Source organism: Martes martes (genome assembly GCF_963455335.1).
Source record: "Martes martes genome assembly, chromosome: 8".
Lineage (NCBI taxonomy): Eukaryota > Metazoa > Chordata > Mammalia > Carnivora > Mustelidae > Martes > Martes martes.
Window position 1 is genome coordinate 91,338,519 of NC_137895.1, and position 25,881 is coordinate 91,364,399.

Consider the following 25,881-nt stretch of genomic DNA (forward strand, 5'->3'; position numbering starts at 1 on the left):
TTTGAGAAAGGAAGTTATATCCTCAGAATTATTTTGAAGGAAATCTGGCATTGGCATTGCTCTTCCTCAGCAAGCCCTGGAGACTATGCTTTGGACAAAGTGTGAATAATTTTGATTCTCCTCCTCTTTGTCGTTCATCTTTCAGTTGTGGCCATTACAAATTTCATCCTTCTCTAAAGGAAAATTAAAAGGATATACATTTGGTCCACTTCTCTCCAAATGAGAAAACCCTCAAGATTTTGTCAACTTCCACATCCACTCTCCAGAAGCTGTGGATAGAAGAGGCTTCTAGAGCCAAGGTCAAAAACCTTCTGCTTCTAGACAGGATCTATTGTTGCTTTTCTAGCTAGGATCATTTTAAGTTAATGGCTGAGATCTCCCAGTCTCTCTCTCTTTCTCTCTCTCTCTCTTTCTCTTTCTCTCTTTGGTAGTTTCTGGTGATTTGTTCTTTCCTCTTGTAATTTTATTTTCATGTTTGTTTACTTTTGTTAAATATTGGAAAGGCCAAATTCTGTGATATGACTCCATTCTTTTAACTTTTCTCCAAGTTTTTTCGTTTATAACATAAGCTGCAGATACCTGTTTCATAAACAGATAATGCATATAAAATATAATATGGTTTTATATTTAGGGCACCTGGTTGGCTCAGTGGGTTGGGCCTCTGCCTTCGGCTCGGGTTGTGATCTCAGGGTCCTGGGATCGAGCCCCACATCAGGCTCTCTGCTCAGCAAGGAGCCTGCTTCCTCCCCTCTCTCTCTCTGCCTGCCTCTCTGCCTACTTGTGATCTCTCTCTGTCAAATAAATAAATAAAATCTTTAGAAAAAAATATGGTTTTATATTTAGAATTTAGAATGTATAAGTCTTAGCAACCAAATGGGAATAGACTACCCTACCAAGAACTCTACACATCTACTCAAGTTCACAACAGCTTGAATATGAACTGGTGGTGGTAGGACCTCAACTTCAAACTAATTGAAAACATTTTTTAGAAAGCTGAGTACCTCCACAGAGTTTAGTAAAATCCTAATGCATTGTAGAATGTTGATTTTGTTTGAGGTACAAGTGGAACATCATCTGGTGTGTTCACGTACTTTATATGTGGTACTATTGGTGAGTGGAATGATGCTTCTTGTGCATTTAAGAAACAAGCTGTACTGGACTGCTATGAGAGAAAATTTCCGGAACCACAGAAAATATGGAAGAGTGCATGGTATTTAGAATAAAAGGTATTTTATGTAAAGGTGTTGCTATTTGGAATATCTGATTTCTTTAGAGGCTAGGCTAGAAATTAGTGATGACTTTTAATTTATTACAAAGTGTTGGGGAACATCATCAAAAAGACATAATTCCATTGATTAACCCATGACCTGGGGGTGACCATATGCTCCCTCCCCTGTGCTTACAATGTGGCTTCCACTTGCCTTTCTCACTCCCAGGGGCTGCTCCAAGGACACAGCCTTGCGATGGTGATGTGATGTTGACAACACCTGTACCATTTACATGACTGAACCCAGTTAGGGCCTCTATAAACTCTTAAGATGCAGCAGACAGGTGCAGCAATCCATTTGTCTTGATACCACCCAAGACAAGCCTCTTATATAAGCTCCCTTTGCTTACTAAAACTGCCACTTACCCACCCGGAGTGGTCTGTCTCTTTCTTCCATCTCTCCCTGCCCTGTGAGTATGAGTGCTGGTTTCACATTCCACCTGGGAAGCTCCCAAGAGGGCACAAACCAATACAAATTCACTGAGCTATCAACTGATACAGAAATGTTCTTAAATAGCCACATTTCAATCATTAGGTTCACCCAAATCCACATTTCTACCAAAATCTATGATGAAGTGGAACAGAATACCATATAGTGGTCAAAAATATAGATGTTAGTTCAAATCCCAGATTCTCAACCTTCTACAAGAGTTGCCTTGGGATTGTTACTAGATAGACCTCACTAAGGCTTACTTTTCTCAAACTCTAAAATGCGGATAATAATCACGTCTATCATATACAATACTTTTGAGCATTAAATGAGAAAATAAGTATAAAGCATTTAAAAGCCAATACTTAAGTATTTAATAAGTGATATCCATTGGGACAGTATGAACAATATCCTTCTCAAGAAACTGCAGCTTAATTAGTAAGAATAGGTATTAAATTGATTGGTTTAATATAATGGGACTGTAAACATGTTGGTCATTCTACTTGAAATCCCTCTGCAGCAAGGCCAGCTTATTTACATCTCTCTTATGGCCAGTTGAATCCTTCGGTAGACAGATCGACTTATCCACACTTGACATAAAGCCAATCAGAACATTTGGCAGGAGATTATTAGAACTGACTACATCAACTCCATGTGCTCTGAAGATCTCTAAGTACGCTGAGATAAGGAAGAAGGGTACTTGGTGTAATGCAAAATTTAAGAACACTAAGCAGGGCTTCACCCAGCCTTCATAATATAAACATTTAGAAATTATTTGAGAGGGAACATATCACCCTCTAAATAAGCTTGTCAAAGAAAAAAAAAAAAAAAAGACAGGTCATGCTCTTCTGCAACTGTTCACTAAACTGGCTTTATGCCAGCCCATATTTGGAATGTAATCCAAGTCATAGATCAGCAAAGGAATGAGTTTACTGATTCTGCAGCTGAGCCTTTGGAATGTTCAATTTCTAAATGTCTGAGTTGGTGGGCTTTATCACTCCTGTCACCTCTGTAGACAAGAATCAAAAGAGGGGTCACTGGGTGGTTCAGTCAGGTGAGCGGCTGACTCTTGGTTTTGGTTCAGGTCATGATTGCAAGATAGTGAGACTGAGCCCCACATTGGTTCTGTGCTGAGCATGGAGCTTGCTTGGGACTCTCTCCATCCCTCTCTCTTTGCCACTCCACCACCCAACTCTTGCATGCACGCCCTCTCACTCTCACTAAAATAAAATACAATTTAAAATTATTTTGAAAGAAGAATCAAAAGAAACGGTTTTAGCTACTAGCCTTCTCAGGATAACATTAGAGCTGCACTAGAGCACGTAGATAATGAAAACAAGGGCCATCACACTTCAGCACCGGTTCCTCTATCCACTCTCCCTAAACCCCCAGAGATTATGGACTACAGATTACACATCAAAACAAGTAGTATTCTCCCAATGCTGCTCCTTGCAAAATGTTAAAAATAAAATCCATAAGAAAAAAAAAAGAGTACTTTTTAGGATGAAAGGTTATGTAAGAACAATTCTATAATGATTTGGGCTATCTGGCCTGAGAATCATTTTTGTCATTTCTTTAAATTTATCCAGAAGAGGGTGGCTCATTCGGTTAAGTGCCCAACTCTCAATTTTGGCTCAGGTCTTGATCTCAGGCTCATGGGATCGAGCCCCGCATCTGGCTCTGTGCTCAGCACAGACTCTACCTGCTCTTCCCCCTCTCCCACTGCCCCTTCCCCTGCTCCCCTGCTCTCTCTCTCTCTCTCTCTCTCTCAAATACATAAATTAACTAAATCTTCTTTTAAAATAAATAAATAAATAATTTATCCAGAAGGTCACAAACCAAGGCTTCAGATTCTGTTTATATGCATCACTAGACAGTAGAGCTAACGCTATACAGAGGTCATGAGTTCAGAAGCCAAAATAACCACCCATCTTAGGAATATATCCACTGAGGGAGAGAAGCAAGATTACACACTGGACAACACATGATACAAAGAAGTTATTACTGGAACAGAAACAGCAAGAATTTTAAGTAAGTATAATTTCAGAGCGCCTGGGTGGCTCAGTCAATTAAGTGTCTGCCTTTTCCTTAGGTCATGATCCAAGGGTCCTGAGATTGAGACAAGCTCTCTGCTCAGCAAAGAGTCTGTCCCTCCCCTGCTCATGCACTGTCTCTTTCTCTCTCCCTCTCAAATAAATAGATAAAATCTCTAAATAAATAAAGTGAGGAGCCTCCAAGTACCATGTCCAGCTCACAGGTCAACCAGCCTCAGTCATGTCTTTTTGATCATGTTCCCCCAACAATTTGTAATAAATTAAAAGTCATCACTAATCTCTAGCTTAGTCATCAAAGAAATCCAGATGTTCCAAATAGGAACACCTTTACATAAAAGACCTTTTATTCTAAATACCATGCACTCTTCATTATTTTCTGTGGTTCTGGAAATTTTCTCTCACAACCAGTCCAGTAGAGCTTGTTTCTTAAATGTTCAAGAAGCACCACTCAACAATAGTACCACACACAAAGCATGTAAACAAACCAGATGATGTTCTGCTTGTACCTCAAATGGTAACCAGCGTTCTACAATGCATTAGGATGTTACTAAACTATGTGGAAGCACTCAGCTTTCCAAAAATGTTCTTACTCAAGTTATATTACAAAACTGTAGTAATCAAAACAGCATGGTACTTTCATTTTAAAATGAAATAAAAACAATCCATCAATGTAATTCACTATACCATTTGAAAATTTATTAATCTATTGTAATTTTATTTTCATCTTCATGTTTACTTTTGTTAGATATTAGAAAGAGCAAGTTCTGTAATATGACTCCATTCTTTTAACTTTTTCCCAAATTTTTGTTTTTGTTTATAATAAGCCATGGATGCCTGTTTCAAAAACTGATAAAGAATATAAAGTAGTAATATGGGGACGCCTGGGTGGCTCAGTGGGTTAAGCCTCTGCCTTCAACTCAGGTTGTGACTGCGTGGTCCTGGGATCGAGCATTGCATCAGGGCTCTCTGCTTGGTAGGGAGCCTTCTTCCCCCTCTCTCTGCCTGCCTCTCTGCCTACTTGTGATCTCTGCCTTTCGAATAAATAAAATCTTTTTTAAAAAATAAGGTGGTAATAAAATCTTTTTAAAAAGGGGGAGCGGGGGGGAGGAGTCAAGATGGGGGAGAAGTAGCAGGCTGAGACGACATCAGGTAGCAGGAGATCAGCTAGATAGCTTATCTAACCATTGTGAACACCTACAAATCCAACAGGAAATCGAAGAGAAGAAGAGCAACAATTCTAGCAACAGAAAATCGATCACTTTCTGAAAGGTAGGACCTGCGGAGAAGTGAATCCAAAGCGACGGGAAGGTAGACCCCGGGGGGAGGGGCTGGCTCCCGGCAAGCGGCGGAGCAACGGAGCACAAAATCAGGACTTTTAAAAGCCTGCTCCAGGGGCGCCTGGGTGGCTCAGTGGGTTAAAGCCGCTGCCTTCGGCTCAGGTCATGATCCCAGCATCCTGGGATCGAGCCCCACGTCGGGCTCTCTGCTCAGCGGGGAGCCTGCTTCCTCCCTTCTCTCTCTGCCTGCCTCTCTGCCTGCTTGTGGTCTGTCTGTCAAATAAATAAAAAATAAAATCTTTAAAAAAAAAAAAAAAGTCTGCTCCACTGGGAGACATCGATCCAGGGGCTAAACCGGGGCGAAACCCAGGCGGGGTCAGCATAACCCCAGGTCCCGGGGGTGTCTGAGGGCCGCGGAATATGCAGGTAATGGAGCGGGGAAGCCGGCTACAGTGACAGAGCCGAGGACTGAGCTCTCAGCCCGGGGTTACCTTGTCCCGGTTGCAGGCTGGGTGGGCTCGGGGCAGCCGGAGGCCACGGAGAAGGAAGCAACCGGGCGCTTTTCCCCAGGTTCCAGCAATTGACTGTTTTCCTCAAGGCGCGACCACAGGCCAGGGAGACAGGGCGGTTGGGCGCTTTTCTCTGGGGGTGCACTGAGGAGCGGAACCCCAAGCTCTCGGCTCCTCTGGGCCGAGAGATTGGGAGGCCACCATCTTCATTCCCATCCTCCAGAACTCTATGGAAAGCACTCAGGGAACAAAAGCTCCCAAAAGCAAACCCGAGCGGATTACTTAGCCGGGCCCCTGGCAAGGGCGGTGCAATTCTGCCTGCGGCAAAGACACTTGAGAATCACTACAACAGGCCCCTCCCCCAGAAGATCAACAAGAAACCCAGCCAAAACCAACTTCAGTCACCAAGAACAGCAGAATTCCACAGCAGGAGAAAGCAAATCTTATCTGGACAAAATGACAAGGCGGAAAAACTCACCTCAAGAAAAAGAACAAGAGGCCGTACCGAAGGCTGAAGACCTAATCAATACGGACATTGGTAACATGACAGATCTAGAGTTCAGAATGACAATTTTCAAGGTTCTAGCCGGGCTCGAAAAAGGCATCGAATATATTAGAGAAACCCTCTCCAGAGAGATAAAAGCCCTTTCTGGAGAAATAAAAGAACTAAATCTAACCAAGTTGAAATAAAAAAAGCTATTAATGAGGTGCAATCAAAAATGGAAGCTCTCACTGCTAGGATAAATGAGGCAGAAGAAAGGATTAGTGACATAGAAGACCAAATGACAGAGAATAAAGAAGCTGAGCAAAAGAGAGACAAACAAATACTGGACCACGAGGAGAGAATTCGAAAGATAAGCGACACCATAAGATGACACAACATTAGAATAATTGGGATTCCAGAAGAAGAAGAGAGAGGGGGGAGTAGAAGGTATATTGGAGAGAATTATTGGAGAGAATTTCCCTAATATGGCAAAGGGAACAAACATCAAAATCCAGGAGATGCTAAGAACACCCCTCAAAATCAATAAAAATAGGTCCACACCTCGGCACCTGATAGTAAAATTTACAAGTCTTAGCGACAAAGAGAAAATCCTGAAAGCAGCCCGGGAAAAGAAGTCTGTAACATACAAGGGTAAAAACATTAGATTGGCAGCGGACCTATCCACAGAGACCTGGCAGGCCAGAAAGAACTGGCATGATATATTCAGAGCACTAAACGAGAAAAACATGCAGCCAAGAATCCTATATCTGGCTAGGCTATCATTGAAAATAGAAGGAGAGATAAAGAGCTTCCAGGACAAACAAAAGCTGAAAGAATTTGCAAACACCAAACCAGCTCTACAGGAAATATTGAAAGGGCCCTCTAAGCAAAGAGAGACCCTAAAAGTAGTAGATCAGAAAGAAACAGAGACAATATACAGTAACAGTCACCTTACAGGCAATACAATGGCACTAAATTCATATCTCTCAATAGTTACCCTGAATGTTAATGGGCTAAATGCCCCAATCAAAAGACACAGGGTATCAGAATGGATAAAAAAACAAAACCCATCAATATGCTGCCTACAAGAAACTCATTTTAGACCCGAAGACACCTCCAGATTTCAAGGGAGGGGGTGGAAAACAATGTACCATGCGAACGGACATCAGAAGAAAGCTGGGGTGGCAATCCTTATATCAGATCAATTAGATTTTAAGGCAAAGACTATAATAAGAGATGAGGAAGGACACTATATCATACTCAAAGGGTCTGTCCCACAAGAAGACCTAACAATCTTAAATATTTATGCCCCTAACATGGGAACAGCCAACTATATAAACCCATTAATAACAAAATCAAAGAAATACATCGACAGTAGTACAATAATAGCAGGGGACTTTAACACTCCCCTCACTGAAATGGACAGATCATCTAAGCAAAAGATCAACAAGGAAATCAAGGCCTTAAATGACACACTGGACCAGATGGACATCACAGATATCTTCAGAACATTCCATCCCAAAGCAACAGAATATACATTCTTCTCTAGTGCACATGGAACATTCTCCAGAAGAGACCACATCCTGGGTCATAAATCAGGTCTCAACCGGTATCAAAAGATTGGGATCATTCCCTGCATATTTTCAGACCACAATGCACTGAAGCTAGAACTCAATCACAAGAGGAAATTTGGAAAGAACGCAAATACACGGAGACTAAACAGCATCCTTCTAAAAAATGAAGGGGTCAACCAGGAAATTAAAGAAGAATTGAAAAAATTCATGGAAACAAATGATAATGAAAACACAACGGTTCAAAATCTGTGCGACACAACAAAGGCAGTCCCGAGAGGAAAATATATAGCGGTGCAAGCCTTTCTCAAGAAACAAGAAAAGTCTCAAATACACAACCTAACCCTACACCTAAAGGAGCTGGAGAGAGAACAACAAAGAAAGCCTAAACCCAGCAGGAGAAGAGAAATCATAAAGATCAGAGCAGAAATCAATGAAATAGAAACTAAAAAAAACAATAGAACAAATCAACAAAACTAGGAGCTGGTTCTTTGAAAGAATTAATAAGATTGACAAACCCCTGGCCAGACTTATCAAAAAGAAAAGAGAATGGATACAAATAAATAAAATCATGAATGAAAGAGGAGAGATCACAACCAACACCAAAGAAATACAAACAATTCTAAGAACATACTACGAGCAACTCTACGCCAACAAATTTGACAATCTGGAAGAAATGGATACATTTCTAGAGACATATAAACTACCACAACTGAACCAGGAAGAAATAGATAACCTGAACAGACCCATAAGCAGTAAGGAGATTGAAACAGTCATCAAAAATCTCCAAACAAACAAAAGTCCAGGACCAGGCGGCTTCCCAGGGGAATTCTACCAAATATTTAAAGAAGAATTAATTCTTATTCTCCTGAAACTGTTCCAAAACATAGAAATGGAAGGACAACTTCCAAACTCATTCTATGAGGCCAGCATCACCTTGATCCCAAAACCAGACAAGGATCCCACCAAAAAAGAGAATTACAGACCAATATCTTTTATGAACACAGATGCGAAAATTCTCACCAAAATACTGGCCAATAGGATCCAACAGTGCATTAAAAGGATTATTCACCACGACCAAGTGGGATTTATTCCAGGGCTGCAAGATTGGTTCAACATCCACAAATCCATCAATGTGATACAATACATTAATAAAAGAAAGAGTAAGAACCATATGATACTCTCAATAGATGCTGAAAAAGCATTTGACAAAGTGCAGCATCCCTTCCTGATTAAAACTCTTCAAAGTGTAGGGATAGAAGGCACATACCTCAATATTATCAAAGCCATCTATGAAAAATCCACCGCAAATATCATTCTCAATGGAGAAAAACTGAAAGCTTTTCCGCTAAGGTCAGGAACACGGCAGGGATGTCCGTTATCACCACTGCTGTTCAACATAGTACTAGAAGTCCTAGCCTCAGCAATCAGACAACAAAAAGAAATTAAAGGCATCCAAATTGGCAAAGAAGAAGTCAAACTATCACTCTTTGCAGATGATAGGATACTATATGTGGAAAACCCAAAAGGCTCCACTCCATAATTGCTAGAACTTGTACAGGAATTCAGTAAAGTGTCAGGATATAAAGCCAATGCACAGAAATCAGTCACATTTCTTTACACTAACAACAAGACAGAAGAAAGAGACATTGAGGAGTTAGTCCCATTTACAATTGCATCCAAAACCATAAGATACCTAGGAATAAAACTAACCAAAGAGGCAAAGAATCTATACTCAGAAAACTATAAAGTACTCATGAAAGAAATTGAGGAAGACACAAAGAAATGGAAAAATATTCCATGCTCATGGATTGGAAGAACAAATATTGTGAAAATGTCTATTCTACCTAAAGCAATCTACACATTTAATGCAATCTCTATCAAAATCCCATCCATTTTTTTCAAAGAAATGGAACAAATAATCCTAAAATTTATATGGAACCAGAAAAGACCTCGAATAGCCAAAGGAATATTGAAAAAGAAAGCCAAAGTCGGTGGCATCACAATTCCAGACTTCAAGCTCTATTACAAAGCTGTCATCATCAAGACAGTATGGTACTGGCACAAAAACAGACAGACAGATCAGTGGAACAGAATAGAGAGCCCAGAAATAGACCCTCAACTCTATGGTCAACTTATCTTCAACAAAGCAGGAAGGAATGTCCAATGGAAAAAAGACAGCCTCTTCAACAAATGGTGCTGGGAAAATTGGACAGCCACATGCAGAAAAATGAAGTTGGACTATTTCCTTACACCACACACGAAAATAGACTCAAAATGGATGAAGGACCTCAATGTGAGAAAGGAATCTATCAAAATCCTTGAGGAGAACGCAGGCAGCAACCTCTTTGACTTCAATCGCAGCAACTTCTTCCTAGGAACATCGCCAAAGGCAACAGAAGCAAGGGCAAAAATGGACTATTGGGATTTCATCAAGATCAAAAGCTTTTGCACAGCAAAGGAAACAGTTAACAAAACCAAAAGACAACTGACAGAATGGGAGAAGATATTTGCAAACGACATATCAGATAAAGGGCTAGTATCCAAAATCTATAAAGAGCTTATCAAACTCAATACCCAAAGAACAAATAATCCAGTCAAGAAATGGGCAGAGGACATGAACAGACATTTCTGCAAAGAAGACATCCAGATGGCCAACAGACACATGAAAAAATGCTCCACATCACTCGGCATCAGGGAAATACAAATCAAAACCACAACAAGATACCACCTCACACCAGTCAGAATGGCTAAAATTAACAAGTCAAGAAATGACAGATGCTGGAGAGGATGCGGAGAGAGGGGAACCCTCCTACACTGTTGGTGGGAATGCAAGCTGGTGCAACCACTCTGGAAAACAGTGTGGAGGTTCCTCAAAAAACTGAAAATAGAGCTACCCTATGACCCAGCAATTGCACTACTAGGTATATATCCTAAAGATACAAACGTGGTGCTCCGAAGGGGCACGTGCACCCGAATGTTTATAGCAGCAATGTCCTCAATAGCCAAACTGTGGAAAGAGCCTAGATGTCCATCAACAGAAGAATGGACAAAGAAGATGTGGTATATACACACAATGGAATACTATGCAGCCATCAAAAGACATGAAATCTTGCCATTTGTGACGACGTGGATGGAACTAGAGGGTATCATGCTTAGCGAAATAAGTCAATCGGAGAAAGACAACTATCATATGATATCTTTGATATGAGGAAGTGGCGATGCAAGGCGGGGGGTTGGGGGGAGGTGGGAAAAGAAAAAATGAAAAGATGGGATTGGGAGGGAGATAAACCATAAAAGACTCAATCTCAAAAAACAGACTGAGGGTTGCTGGGGGGAGGGGGGACGGGAGAGGGTGGTGGGGAAATGGACATTGGGGAGGGTATGTGCTATGATGAGTGCTGTGAAATGTGTAAACCTGATGATCCACAGACCTGTACCCCTGGGGATAAAAATACATTATATGTTTATTAAAATAAAAAAATTTTTTAAAAAAGGGGGGGGCCGCCTGGGTGGTTCAGTGGGTTAAAGCCTCTGCCTTTGGCTCAGGTCATGATCCCAGGGTCCTGGGATCGAGCCCCATGTCAAGCTCTCTACTCAGCGGGGAGCCTGCTTCTCCTCCCTCTCTCGCTGCCTGCCTCTCTGCTTACTTGTGATCTCTGTCTGTCAAATAAATAAATAAAATCTTTTAAAAAAATAAAAAATAAAAAATAAAAAAATAAGGTGGTAATATGGTTTTTTGTGTTAAAATCTGCCAAATTATGAGTTTTAGCAACCAATGGGAATAGATTACCCTACCAAGAAGTCTACACTTGGATTCAAGGATAGCAAAGTTGTCTTTGATGCCTTCTGACCTACTTATCAGTTCTCAAAAATATTTATAAACAGAATAAACAGGCTGTTAACTATAGAAAAAAAACAGAGGTTGGGGGGTAGGTGAAATAGGTAATGGAGATTAAGAACACATTTATCATGATAATATCAGGATAGAAAACTGTATAGAATTGTTGAATCACTATACTAAATACCTAAAACTAATATAACACTGCCTGTTAACTCTACTGGATTTAAAATTAAAAACTTAATTTAAAAAAATTACTGGGGCACCTGGGTGGCTCAGTGGGTTAAGCCTCTGCCTTTGGCTCAGGTCATGATCCCAGGGTCCTGGGATCGAGCCCTGCATCGGGCTCTCTGCTCAGCGGGGAGCCTGCTTCCTTTCCTCTCTCTGCCTGCCTCTCTGCCTACCTGTGATCTCTGTCTGTCAAATAAATAAGTAAAATCTTTTTTAAAGAATTACCAACAGTTATTACCAACTACATGATCAATATTTGACAGAGACACAAATATTCATCAAGGAGCAAAGTCTTAGGTAGTATTTTGTCATTTTCTCTGGGGATTTTTGACAAATTGCACTGCTTACAATTTGTGGCCAAAACAGTTATATCTTGAGCAAATTAGTGAATTCTGATTACAAATTCCCCGGAGCATCACTTGTTTTCCCAGAATTGATCCCCTGAGTCTATAATAAAAGAGTCTATAAAGCATATGTCCCCTTTCATTGAAAGTAACCTGTTTCAGAAGCCTCTTACATGCCCTAAAGCTTCAGAACCTTAGATTCTAGGAGGATGGGGGGGACCATAACCACAGCACAGACAGGAAGCTTCCAGTCCCATCTCATACTCTCCCTCCCTCCTGCTGCGTGGTTTAGACGTTGAGTAAGCAACAAAATTTTCTTCTTGGATAGCTATGTTTTAGGACTGTTGCTGCTGAGGCCAGAGAGAAAAAAAGAATGAGTCAAGAAAAGATTTCTATAGATTGTAATCCTCTGACTATTTCTACAGAGTTGTCTCCACATTTTGCTGCAAATGAGCTCTTTTCATGAAACCACATAGGACTTTCCAGACTGCACACTCCCTGCTCCCTCCTTGAGGGATCCTCAGAGACCTGACAAGCTTGTGTTGTCCCTGGTCTGGTGAGTTCCTGAGGCCACTTCTCAGATAACCAGTCATTGTGCAGAAAGGGAGATTGTTGCAGATCATGGCTTCCCTTGCCAGGGCCCAGAAATGACCCAACACCCAGGTTTCTGAAACACTAGGCAAGTTCTCTACTACTCCTGGGAGCTTCCTTGCACTCATTCTAAGAAAACCACCAGCTCAGAAACCTTTTTTTAAAAATGAAGCTAAAGGATAATCCTCTCCAAAAAGAAAATGGGCCTCTTTTCAAACACTGGCTGGCTATGGGAGGGGAGATAGGCAACTCCATCCCAGTCCCCTGGGATCATGACCTGAGCCAAAGGCAGCCACTTAACTGACTGAGCCACCCAGGCATCCCTGAAGAAACAGAATTTTTTAATGAGCTAAAACTAAATTCCATAGTTTATCAACTTCCAGACATTCATTTCAACATCTCTGAAATTCAAAGGCATCTTATGATCAATGTTATTTTAGCAGAGGGTCACTGTTTGGTTGGGGTAGCATCTTTCTTAATAGCACATAAAATAATAGTGTAATTCACATTGAATTGTACCTTAAATTTTACAAAATATATTGAACTAGAAGACTCTCATACCTCCTTCCCATACATCAATAATCTGGCACACCCCACAATGTGGGTACCCTCCACATTTAAAGAGCAGTGAGGGGGACCAAGGCAGTCTTGGCCATTGGTCTCAAATGAAAAGGAGTGAGAAAAAAAGTCCCTCATAAGAATTCCACAGATTTCCCCAGAAAACAATCTCTTTTCTACTCATAATACAATATGCCTGAGAGCCTCTGAGAATCTGATCAAGGCAAGGAAACAATCAAGTGGCTTGCACTTATTTTTTAGATTATTTATTATTATTATTTTTTAGATTCTCAGCATGGCCCTGGGCCAATAGTTAATTTCTACTAGGTTTACTTTTCTTTTTTTTTTTTAATTTATTTATTTGACAGACAGAGATCACAAGTAGGCATAGAGGCAGGCAGAGAGAGAGAGGGAGAAGCAGGCTCCCTGCCGAGCACAGAACCCAATGTGGGACTTGATCCCAGGACCCTGGGATCATGACCATTAGCCGAAGGCAGAGGCTTTAACCCACTGAGCCACCCAGGCGCCCCTACTTTTCTTTTTTTTTCTTTTTTTTCTTTTTTATTTATTTTCAGCGTAACAGTATTCATTGTTTTTGCACCACACCCAGTGCTCCATGCAATCCGTGCCCTCCCTAATCCCCACCACCTGGTTCCCCCAACCTCCCACCCCCCGCCCCTTCAAAACCCTCAGGTTGTTTCTCAGAGTCCATAGTCTCTCATGGTTCACCTCCCCCTCCAATTTCCCTCAATTCCCTTCTCCTCTCCATCTACCCTTGTCCTCCATATTATTTGTTATGCTCCACAAATAAGTGAAACCATATGATACTTGACTCTCTCTGCTTGACTTATTTCACTCAGGTTTACTTTTCTTATCAAAACTGGTGTGAACCACCCTAGCAATCTTCACGGGTAAACTATACATGCCAGGAATCAGTATGAGAAAGGGTCTGAACTCCTGAATAGGCATTTTTCCAAAGAAGACATACAGATGGCCAACAAATACATGAAAAGATGCCAGCATCACTAATCATCAGGTAAATGCAAATCAAAGCCACAGTGATATGTCACCTTGCATCTGTCAGGATGTCTATTATCAAAAAGACAAGGGGTAACAAGTACTGGTGAGGATGCAGAGAAGAGAGAACCCTTGTGTGCTATTGACAGAAATGTAAACTGGCACAGCCACTATGGGAAACAGTGTAGAGGTTCCTCAAGAAATTAAAAACAGAACTACCACGTGACCCAGCAATCCCACTTCTGGGTATACATCCAAAGGAAGCAAAATCATTATCTCGAAAAGATACCCATATTCTTTGCAGCATTATTCACAGTGGCCAAGGTATAGAAAAAAACTAGCTGTCCATCAATGGATGAATGGAAAAGAAAACATGATATAGATAGATATAGATATAGATATAGATATATAATAAAATATTATTCAGCCTCCAAAAAAAGGAAGTCCTGCCATTTGCAATAGCATAGATGAACGTGGAGGCCATTATGCTAAGTGAAATAAGCCAGACAGAGAAAGACAAATACTGTATGGTATCTTTTATATAGAGAATCTAAATAAAAAGTTAAACTCGTGTAAACAGAGTAGAATGATGGTTACCATGGGCTGGAGGGTGGGGGGAATGGGTGAGGAGGCTGGTAAAGGGGTACAAGCTTTCTGTTATAAGATGAATAAGGTCTGAGGGTCTAATGTATAATATAGTGACTATGGGTGATAATACTACATTGTATAATTGAAATTTCCTAAGAGAATAGAACTTAAATGTTGTCACCAAAAAAGAGAAGAAAAAAGTTACTATGTGAAGTAATGGATGTGCTAATTAACTGTGTGGGGGGAGTCCTTTCACAATATACACATACATCAAGTTATCACATTGTATACTTTAAATATCTTACAACTTTATTTGTAAATTATACCACAACAAAGCTGGTGGGGGAGGAAAGGAGTCTGAGTAAAAATAAGCAAGATACTTCAGATGCAAACGTCAGACAATTTTTTTAAAGATTGATTGATTGATTTTAGAGAGGGGGCAGGGAGAAGGGGCAGAGGGGGAGAGAGTCTGAAGCAGACTCCCACTGAGTGAAGAGCCTGATGAGGGGCTCGATCTCACAACCCTAAGATCACAACCTGAGCTGAAACCAAGAATCGGACCCTTAATCAACTGCACCAGCCAGGCACCACCAGACAATTTTTAATAAGGGTTCACTATAATCAAACAGCAAGGTGAGCAAAAAACCCTTCTTATTCCAAAATACATGCTACATATGTGAGCCATGCCTTAGAAAGTGGAAGATTTTGTTGTGAATACAGATCTGAGAAAGCCAGTGCATCTACTGAGGAAGGAAAGGTAAGTGCTGAGATACACAGATGAACACAAACAGTCCCTGAGCTCAAGGTGTTTGTGGTCTGGTGGGGAAGACAAACTCTATCCCACATCACTGACTCTACAGAAATATAGCAGAGGCACAACCCATGTGTTAATCGGAGCTTGGAGAGAGCAGGTGACAGGCTGGATCTTGGAGGATGAACAGATGTCTGCCAGTTCTAAAGAGAACTGGGAAAACAGCAGAGAATTCTTTGTAGCCATTCTCAGAGGAAATAAAAGCCAAGAATAAAAGAAAGAAAAGAGGAAGGGAAGAAGCAAGGGAGAGGAGAAAGTCACTGACATTCAATAATTCCTCAAAGATTCTGAAAGGGGTGACTTTTCTGACTAGAGAAGTGTCTCCAGAAACTTCTGCTCCACTTCCCTTAATCCACAGAGAGACAGTGCACAGGCAAAGGAGTGATGGACCTTGGGAGAAATTTTTCTCTTCTTCATCCTAATTTCTGATGCTCCTATCCTCCCAGGCTTGCACGTTTGTGGAAAGTGCTGTGGTCCACCATGGCCAGTCGGACCGTAGTGACTGAGTTCTTCCTCCAAGGCCTGACAGACACCAAAGAGCTTCAGGTGGCAGTTTTTCTGCTCCTGCTGCTCGCCTACCTCGTGACTGTCTCTGGAAACCTGGCTGACCTTGCTGGACACCCGCCTGCAAACCCCGATGTACTTCTTCCTCCGGAATCTATCCTGCCTAGAAATTTGGTTCCAGACCGTCATCGTGCCCAAGATGTTGCTCAACATTGCCACAGGGACCAAGACCATTAGTTTGGCTGGCTGCATCACTCAGGACTTTTTCCATATCTTCCTGGGGGCTACAGAGTTCCTCCTCCTCACGGCCATGGCCTATGACCAGTACATCACCATCTGCCAGCCCCTCCGCTATTCCATCCTCATGAGCAACAGAGTCTGCACGCAGCTTATCCTCACCTGCTGGCTGGCAGGGTTCTCCTTCATCATCGTGCCTGTCATCCTGACCAGTCAGCTTCCATTCTGTGACACCCACATCAACCACTTCTTCTGTGACTATACACCTCTCATGGAGGTGGTGTGCAGCGGACCACAGGTGTTAGAGATGGTGGACTTCACCCTGGCCGTGGTGGCTCTGGTCAGCACTCTGGTGCTGATCACCATATCCTATGTCCAGATCATCCGAACAATCATCAGGATCCCCTCTGTCCAGGAGAGAAAGCTTTCTCTACCTGTTCCTCCCACATCATTGTGGTCACCATGTGCTATGGCAGCTGCTTCTTTATGTACGTAAAGCCCTCTCCAGGCAAGGGGGTTGATTTCAACAAAGGAGTGTCTCTAATCAATACATTATTGCCCCCCTCTTGAATCCCTTCATCTATACTCTCAGGAACCAACAAGTTAAGCAAGTAGTGAAAGACCTGATCAGGAAAATGGGTTGGCTCCAAAATAAATGACAGCACTAACAAGGCTCTTTCCAGGGAAACATGACTCTCCTCAGAACCCAAACACTACAAAAAGTATTTTCAAGGTTAAGCTTTCATGAATAGTCCTCTTTGAAATCCTTAAAGCTTTTCCAGCTTCCACCCATTGCCTCATCCCAAAAGCCACTCACATATTCTAGGTATTTGTTATGGCAGGACCCCACTTGCAGATACCAAAATCTGTATTGATTACCTATTGTCACTTAACAAGTTACCCACAAAACTCAGTAGCTTAAAACAACAAACGATCATTATCTCATAGTTGCAGTGGGCCAGAATCTGGCTGATTAGCTTAAGGTGATTCATAAGGTTGTAGTCAAGCTGTCAACCAGGGCTGTGACCTCATCTGAAGGCATGATTGAGGGGGCATGTGCTTCCAAGTTCACTCACTTGGTTGTTGGTGGAACTACGCTTGTGGGACAAAAACCAATGCTCCTTGTGAGATCAAGGAAGGAGGGAAAGCAAAAGGAGATGTGGAAAATAAATTGTAAAATCTTGTCACCTGAGGGGTGACTGTGAAAACCATTGAAACATCAAGTGTTCCCATGCTCAGGCTATTGAACACAATGGCCCGGTAGAAACAGGATCCCATGATCCCCAGTGGCAGGGCACAAGTGAGGAGCTATGAAAGAATGTAATCCCAGTCCCCCCTTTCTGCACCTGGTGACTGCCAGCCCAAACTTCCCACTCCTCCCTTACCCCATGACTGCCTCCCTGCGTGCCGGCATGTAGGAGAGGGTGCAGATCTGCTCTACAGCTTCAGGATATTTGCCATCCCTTGGTACTCCTTTCCCACACTTGGAGGCATCTGTCCTTGCTTTTCTGATAGATAGATAGATAGATAAATAAATAAATAAATAAATAAATAAAAGCTATGTGCAGGATTCAGCTGCTGCTGCTCTCCCTTGCAGTGGCATCCCTGCACGGCTGCTCAGATTGGCGTCTGAGAACTTTATTTCAGTGCAAGATGACAAAAGAGTGGGTAGGACTGGGGCAAGAGTCTAAACAGGGACCACTCAAAAACACAGCAGTATCTAAATGCTCCTCTGTATGGGGAGGCAGCTCTGAAACTCCAGGAAGACAGGCTCTGAAGGAGACATTGAGGGGAAATTTGAGCTGCACACACTGTCCCAGACTTCCTCAGACTCCAGAAAGACTTCCAGCACTTAGGCCACACTCACCCTCCTAACCTTTCCCCAAGTCCCTCACACCCAGCCCATCACATTCACCCCAATGTCAGCCTGCTTTTCCTCTACTTCCAAGATAGCATGATCCCAAAGAAATATGAGGCCCTGAGACCAGGCTCAATTGGGTTTCAACCTGGCCCTCAGGGCTGCTCAGAAATCCATTTCCTCACCTCTGAAATCCCTGACAAATATCTCTATGCGATAATATTTCTCTCTTGAATCGTATGATTCCTGCTCCTTCCCACTTTTTTCCTTTGGTGAGCTTATCACCTACTTTTCAGGAAATGATGAGGTTGTGCAGCCTAAGCTCAGAAACACCCTCTCCTTTCAACTCAGCACATCTCGGGCCCTGTATCCGCTTTCTCATCCTTGCCCCTCTCTCAGAGAAGGAGGGATCCTGGATCTCTATTACCTCAAAAGACACAACACGGGGCATGGAGAATTAAAAAGAATACAAACTCTCAACCTAAGCAGGCCTGCATTTAGATCCTACTTCTCCTGCTTTCTAGTTAGGCGGCCTTGAACAAGATACTTCATCTCTCTGAGCCTTGGTTTCCTCTTCTAAAAAATAGTCTGCAATAGAAAACATTTGATGCTTCTAGCCCATTTCTTGCCCCCCCCCAACCCCTTAGAGCTGGTCCGTCACCCCAGAATTGAGTCCCTATTGCCTTTGTACACTCGCTTCCCCATGCTGATTCCTTTGAGGTAATAGGGAGAAACACCTCCTCTGAGAGGCATTGGTTCCCCAAACTAGTGCCAAATCATTCCCATTTATATCTGTGGCACCACCATCCTTTCAGTCTTTAGAGCTAGACATCTTGAAGTCATCACTGACTCTTCCCTGTAATCTGTCACCCACCCCTACTGTCTCTTCCCTCAAAAGGGTTCTCAGATTCACTCTATCCCTGTATTTCAACACTCAGCACACAGGCCACATGTCAAATATGACCAACTATCAGAGACTGCAAGAGATGGTCTCACATTCTTTGCTTCTCTACCACCATTCTCTTTGGTACTACCCTCCCATATGGACTCTGGCTTTGGCCATGTGGCTTGTTTCACACATTGTGACAATAGCAAATAGAATGCAAGCAGAAATTCAAAAAGCCCTGGGAACTCTCTGACTGCCATGTAAACAAGTCTGGGCTATCCTCTAGATGTTAAAAGACCCAAGGCCTCCTTGCCACCATTGCCTTTACTATTGTTTACTAATAATAGTAAATACACACACACACACACCCTGCCCAGGTGGCCAGCAGCCAACTGGCAATGCATGAATGAGCCCATCAAAAAGCAAGAGAAGAACCACCCAACTGAGCCCAGTCCAAGTTGGCAACCCACAGAATCATGAACCAAATAAATGTGGTTGTTATAAGCCACTAAGTATTTGAGTGGTTTATTATTCAATAAAAATTAACCAGTACACCAAGCAAAAGTAAATATATATGGTAAACACATACTGTTTCTTGGTTAAGGATCCAAGATTAAGAAGTGAGTTCAAGTTGACTGGGTTAGGTCAGGAAAGAGAACTCTACCTCTTCTCGTCTATAGTTGCAGGCCAGAGAAAGTTACCAAGAAATAGGCCCTAAAGCAAACTGAGGCAAAATTATTTACTTCTCTTCTGGGGCATTCCATGTCTTTCTCCCAGGCAGTGTGGCCCCTAAAGTAAGACTCAAATGGGGATGTTTCCTCAGTAGACTTTGAAAGTCTTATCCCAAGAAGCCTGATTTGAACATTCTCTATGTGCAATGAGTTTCCCAGAAAACTCAGAAGCCACCTGGAGCCTCAAGTCCCCACACTCCTGTCAGGAGCATTTCTAGGACACCCTTTTCCAGGAACTCTGTTCCCAGAGAATAAAAGTCTCATACGAAGGTCATGGTCTACACGAGAGAGACCCAGAGCTCCCCAGGCTATGTGTCTTCTTCTCAGAAGCTGCGGGAAGCAGTCAGAGAGGAAGACGATGTGCTGATTCACTCACTTCTCAGCCCAGATCAGTCTTAAGTGAATGTATCCCTTTCCTTCTCCAAACCCATTAAAGACACAATTTATGAGCCAAGTCCAAAGCAGGCACACGCTCTGCATGCACACATTTTGTTCTTATCTCAAGCCCCAGCACATTGTATCAGTACCTCATAAACACATTCCACCTTCCACTTTGAAGTTATCAGGATGTGAAGATAACTCTTTTGTGAGGCACCCCACCAGAACAGGAATGCGGAGAGAGATTGAAGACCCAGAAAGCCACTTAAAACGTGTACCTGCTGAAGAAACCAGATTCTCAAGGCAGGGAACCAGAGACAATCTGGTAAATGGCTCTCTCTAGTGGGATTTTCTATTTTTACAATGTCACACTCACACCACAGTTTAGAAAACTCAGAGGATTTAAGTTCTCAAACAATGGAACCACTGTCAAAGGAATTATCTAAACAAACACCTCCCTCTATTAAGAATTTTTGTTGTTTTGTTTTGTTTTGATTTGTTTTGTTTTGTTTTGTTTTGTTTTGTTTTGTTTTAGAAAATGTCAACTACAGTGGCTGGCACAAAATTGACCAACCCTAGCCAATATAACTTAGTCAAACTTTAATTTATGGATTAATTTTTATCACTGCTATGTCCCATATGGGCGTGATCAGGTTATGTAAGGCATTGTGAGCTACTTTTTACTGTTCTTTTTTTTTTAAGATTTTATTTATTTATTTGTCAGAGAGAGTGAGCACAGGCAGACAGAGTGGCAGGCAGAGGCAGAGAGAGAAGCAGGCTCCTTGCTGAGAAAGGAGCCCAATGTGGGACTCGATACCAGGATGCCGGGACCATGACCTGAGCCGAAGGCAGCCACTCAACCAACTGAGCCACCCAGGCGTCCCTTTTTTACTGTTCTTAATGCCTGCTCCTTTTAATAGCTGTTGATTTGGAGGGCATTCTCTCTGTGATGCAGATACTGTCGTGTGTAATTTGGTTAAAATTAATTTAATAAAAATTAATTAAAAGTTGTGTTTGTGGAGTTAATAAACTCACCTAGGCATTTTCAGTGCCTTGCTTTAATAACTAAACATTAACAAGTCAGATTTAGGGAGATGTCTGCCCATAGGAAATTTAGAAATTTAAGTGATGCAGAGGTATTAGTAGAATGATTTTTTAAATTGTTGAGTAGTTCTTTCTAGCCTGTTAAGGTTAAGAATTATGGGGATTTTTATTTTAAGGCTTAATTAAATGTATTTTTATTTTAACTTTAATCAAAGAAAGTACCAGATCTAGGGAGAAGCCTGTCTATGAAGACTTTATTAATTTAAGTAGCATGTTGGTATTAATGGGAAAGATTAATTAAATGGTTGAGTAGGTTTTCTGATCTACCAGGACTGAGAATATAAATATTGTTGTTTAGAACACTGAAGCCGAGTACTCACAGATTAAGGAATTCTGTTTAGATACAATTCCCAATAGCCATCTAAGGACTCTCAATAAAAATTAAAAGACCAAAGTAAAATCCTCAAAGAAAATAGTCGGAATTGAGTATACATCTGCTGTCTGCTCTTGCTGCATAGCTCAAACAGGGAAAAACAGTGACGTGGAGTTTTTTCTTCCTTTCTAATAACAGGTGCCAAGTCTTTCTATGAAGGGAAGGAGAGGGTGGAGCTCTGTACTGCTTTAACTTTTCATTCTGCTTTAATATGTGCACAGTCACCTCTGTGCTTATCCTAGATGAGACAGCACCTTCTAGGGGTGGGAGACTGGAGGAAGGGGGGAGGAGGTGGAAGGAAGGAAGGAAGAAAAGGGTGAAATAAAAGAGAAGAAAAGAAGGAAATGGGGGAAAATAGAAAGAAAGAAGGGAGACAGAAACCCTGATCTTGAAAGTGTTATTTACAAATACACTTTCAAGTGTTCAGGGAATGGGTTCTGCAAAACTACTTACTACTTAAGAATTTCCTTCTGAGTATAAATTTTTTTTATTAAATATTTTTATTTTTTTATAAACATATAATGTATTTTTAGCCCCAGGGGTACAGGTCTGTGAATCACCAGGTTTATACACTTCACAGCACTCACCACAGCACACATTCCCCCCACAATGTCCATAACCCCGCCACCCTCTCCCGAACCCCCTCCCCCCAGCAACCCTCAGTTTGTTCTGTGAGATTAAGAGTCTCTTATGGTTTGTCTCCCTCCTGATCCCATCTTGTTTCATTTATTCTTTTTCTACCCCCCAAGCTCCCCACATTGCATCTCCACTTCCTCATATCAGGGAGATCATACGATAGTTGTCTTTCTCTGATTGACTTATTTCACTAAGCATAATACCCTCTAGTTTCATCCACATCAACGCAAATGGCAAGTTTTCATTTCTTTTGAAATGAAATAGCATAGTATTCCATTGTATATATATACCACTTCTTCTTTATCCATTCATCTGTCAATGGACATCTGGGTTCTTTCCATAGTCCGGCTATTGTGGACATTGCTGCTATAAACATTCGGGTGCACGTGCCCCTTCGGATCACTACATTTGTATCTCTAGGGTAAATACCCAGTAATGCAATTTCTGGGTCATAGGGTAGCTCTATTTTCAACTTTTTGAGGAACCTCCATGCTGTTTTCCAGAGTGGCTGCACCAGTTTGCATTCCCACCAACAGTGTAGGAGGGTTCCCCTTTCTCTACATCCTTTCCAGCATCGGTCATTTCCTGACTTGTTAATTTTAGCCATTCTGACTGGTGTGAGGTGGTATCCCATTGTGGTTTTGATTTGTATTTCCCTGATGCCGAGTGATGTGGAGCATTTTTTCATGTGTCTGTTGGCCATCTGGATGTCTTCTTTGCAGAAATGTCTGTTCATGTCCTCTGCCCATTTCTTGACTGGATTATTTGTTCTTTGGGTGTTGAGTTTGCTAAGTTCTTTATAGATTTTGGATACTAGCCCTTTATCTGATATGTCATTTGCAAATATCTTCTCCCATTCTGTCAGTTGTCTTTTGGTTTTGTTAACTGTTTGCTTTGCTGTGCAAAAGCTTTTGATCTTGATGAAGTCCCAATAGTTCATTTTTGCCCTTGCTTCCCTTGCCTTTGGCGAAGTTCCTAGAAAGAAGTTGCTGCGGCTGAGGTCAACAAGATTGCTGCCTGTGTTCTCCTCAAGGATTTTGATGGACTCCTGTCTCACATTGAGGTCCTTCATCCATTTTGAGTATATTTTCGTGTGTGGTGTAAGGAAATGGTCCAGTTTCATTTTTCGACAAAGCAGGAAAGAATGTCCAATGGAAAAAAGACAGCCTCTTCAACAAATGGTGTTGGGAAAATTGGACAGCCACATGCAGAAAAATAAGTATAAATTTTTTTAAAACTTTATAAAGACTTAAGATTTTATTTGTAAAGATGTAAAAAACATTTTTTTGAAACTTCTATTTAGAAGATGATGTGGAGGGGTGCCTGGGTGGCTCAGTGGGTTAAAGACTCTGTCTTCAGCTCAGGTCATGATCCCAGGGTCCTGCGATCGAGCCCCGCATCGGGCTCTCTGCTCAGCGGGGAGCCTAACTTCCCCCTCTCTCTCTGCCTGTCTCTCTGCCTACTTGTGAGCTCTGCCAGTCAAATAAATAAATAAAATTAAAAAAAAAAAAAAGAAGAAGAAGATGATGTGGAGAAAGCGGAACCCTCTTACACTGCTGATGGGAATGCAAGCTGGTGCTGTCAACCTAGAAAACAGTATGGCGGTTCCTCAAAAAGTTAAAAACAGAGCTACCCTATGACCCAGCAACTGCACTACTAAGTATTCACCCCAAAGATACAGATATAATGAAAAGAAAGGGCACATCCACCCCAATGTTCATAGCAGCAATATCCACAATAGCCAAATTGTGGAAGGAGCCAAGATGTCCTTCAATGGATAAAGATGTGTCTCATACATAAAATGGAATATTACACAGCCATTAGAAAGGATGAATACCCACAATTTGCATCAACATGGATGGAACTGGAGGGGATTATGCTAAGTGAAATCAGTCAAGCAGAGAAAGACAATTATCATATGGTTTCACTCATATGTGGAACATTAGGAATAGCTCGGAGGACAACAAGGGAAGGGAGGGAAAACTGAATGGGAAGAATTCAGAGAGGGAGACAAACTATGAGAGACTCTTGACTCCAGAAAACAAACTGAGGGTCACAGAAGGGAGGGGAGGTGAGGGATGGGTTACCTGGGTGATGGGTATTAAGAAAGACACATGTGGTGATGAGCACCAGATGTTATACACAACTAATGAATCATTGAACGCTACATCAAAAACTAATGAGGTATTATATGTTGGCCAATTGGACATTAAAAAAAAAAAAAGATGACAATATGGGCAGCTCCTGCCATACAAGTTTTTCAGAGAGGACAACACACCCAAGTGGTGGGGGCTGCTGGTGCTGGCGCTGAAAACCGTCCAGGGGCAAATTCATCAGATTCTTGGGTCTAGTTATGATGTTCTTCAATATGTTGAAGAATTAATCTTAAAATTATTAAATATGCTACACCAAGCTCTGCCCCAAAGTTAGAGCAATGTGTTCAAAAAAGTTTCCCTCATCCAGTTATTAAGAGGGCAATAGCTGATGCCCAATTGACTATTGAAAAGAGGAAGCGAAAAAACCCTTTATCTCTCCCAGTAGAAAAAATTCATCCTTTATTAAAGGAAGTCATAGGTTACAAAATTGACCACCAGGTTTCTGTTTACATAGTAGCAGTATTAGAAGACATTTCTGCAGACATTTTAAAGCTGGTGGGGAATTATGTACAAAATACAGGGCATTATGAAATTACAAAACAAGATATTAAAGTGGCAATGTGTGCTGATAAGGTATTAGTGGACATGTTTCATCAAGAGGTAGATAGAAGATATATTATCTTTAACTGATGAAGAGCCTTCCACCTCAAGAGAGCAAACTTATTATGATTTGGTAAAAGCATTTATGGCAGAAATTCAACAGTACATAAGGGAACTAAATCTAATTATAAAAGTTTTTTGAGAGCCCTTTGTCCCCAATTCAAAATTGTTTTCAGCTATTGTAAGTATTGTTGTGTACACGTATATCATTGCATGTGTGGTTAATTTTACATGACCACTCAAATTTGAATGTGTGGAGTTCATGATTGCTAATTTGACAATTTTTTTAAGTTGTGGGTATTAATCATAGTGACTATGATCTCAAAGTTGTTACAACAGTTTCAATAAATTCAACATCAAAAATTAAAAGACAAAAAAATAGAAGATGAACGTATGAATGTGCTCAGACAGACTGGATAGAGAGAGAGAGAGGGAAAGTGGGAGAGGAGAGATCTGCAGCAGCGTCTAAGCTGAAAAGGGACAAGAAGCTCCTGTTTGTCTCTGTTAAGAAGTAATTTTTTAAGATTTTATTTATTTTTTGGAGAGAGAGAGAACAAGCGAGAGAGCACAAGCACCGGGATTGGAGCGGCAGAGGGAGACAGGAAGCAAAGCCCGACATGGGGCTCGATTCCAGGACCCTGGGATCACGCCATGAACCAAAGGCAGACACTTAACAGACTGAGCCACCAGATGCCCTGTTAACAAAGTAATTTTAAAGAGTTTACAGTGACGCATTGGAAACATTTTAACAATTGCACCATTCCCAGCTAGTGTTTATGTAAGAGAGTTTTCTATTTACATTGCTAACACTGCAAGCACTTTAGCAAAACACTGCGGTAAAAGCC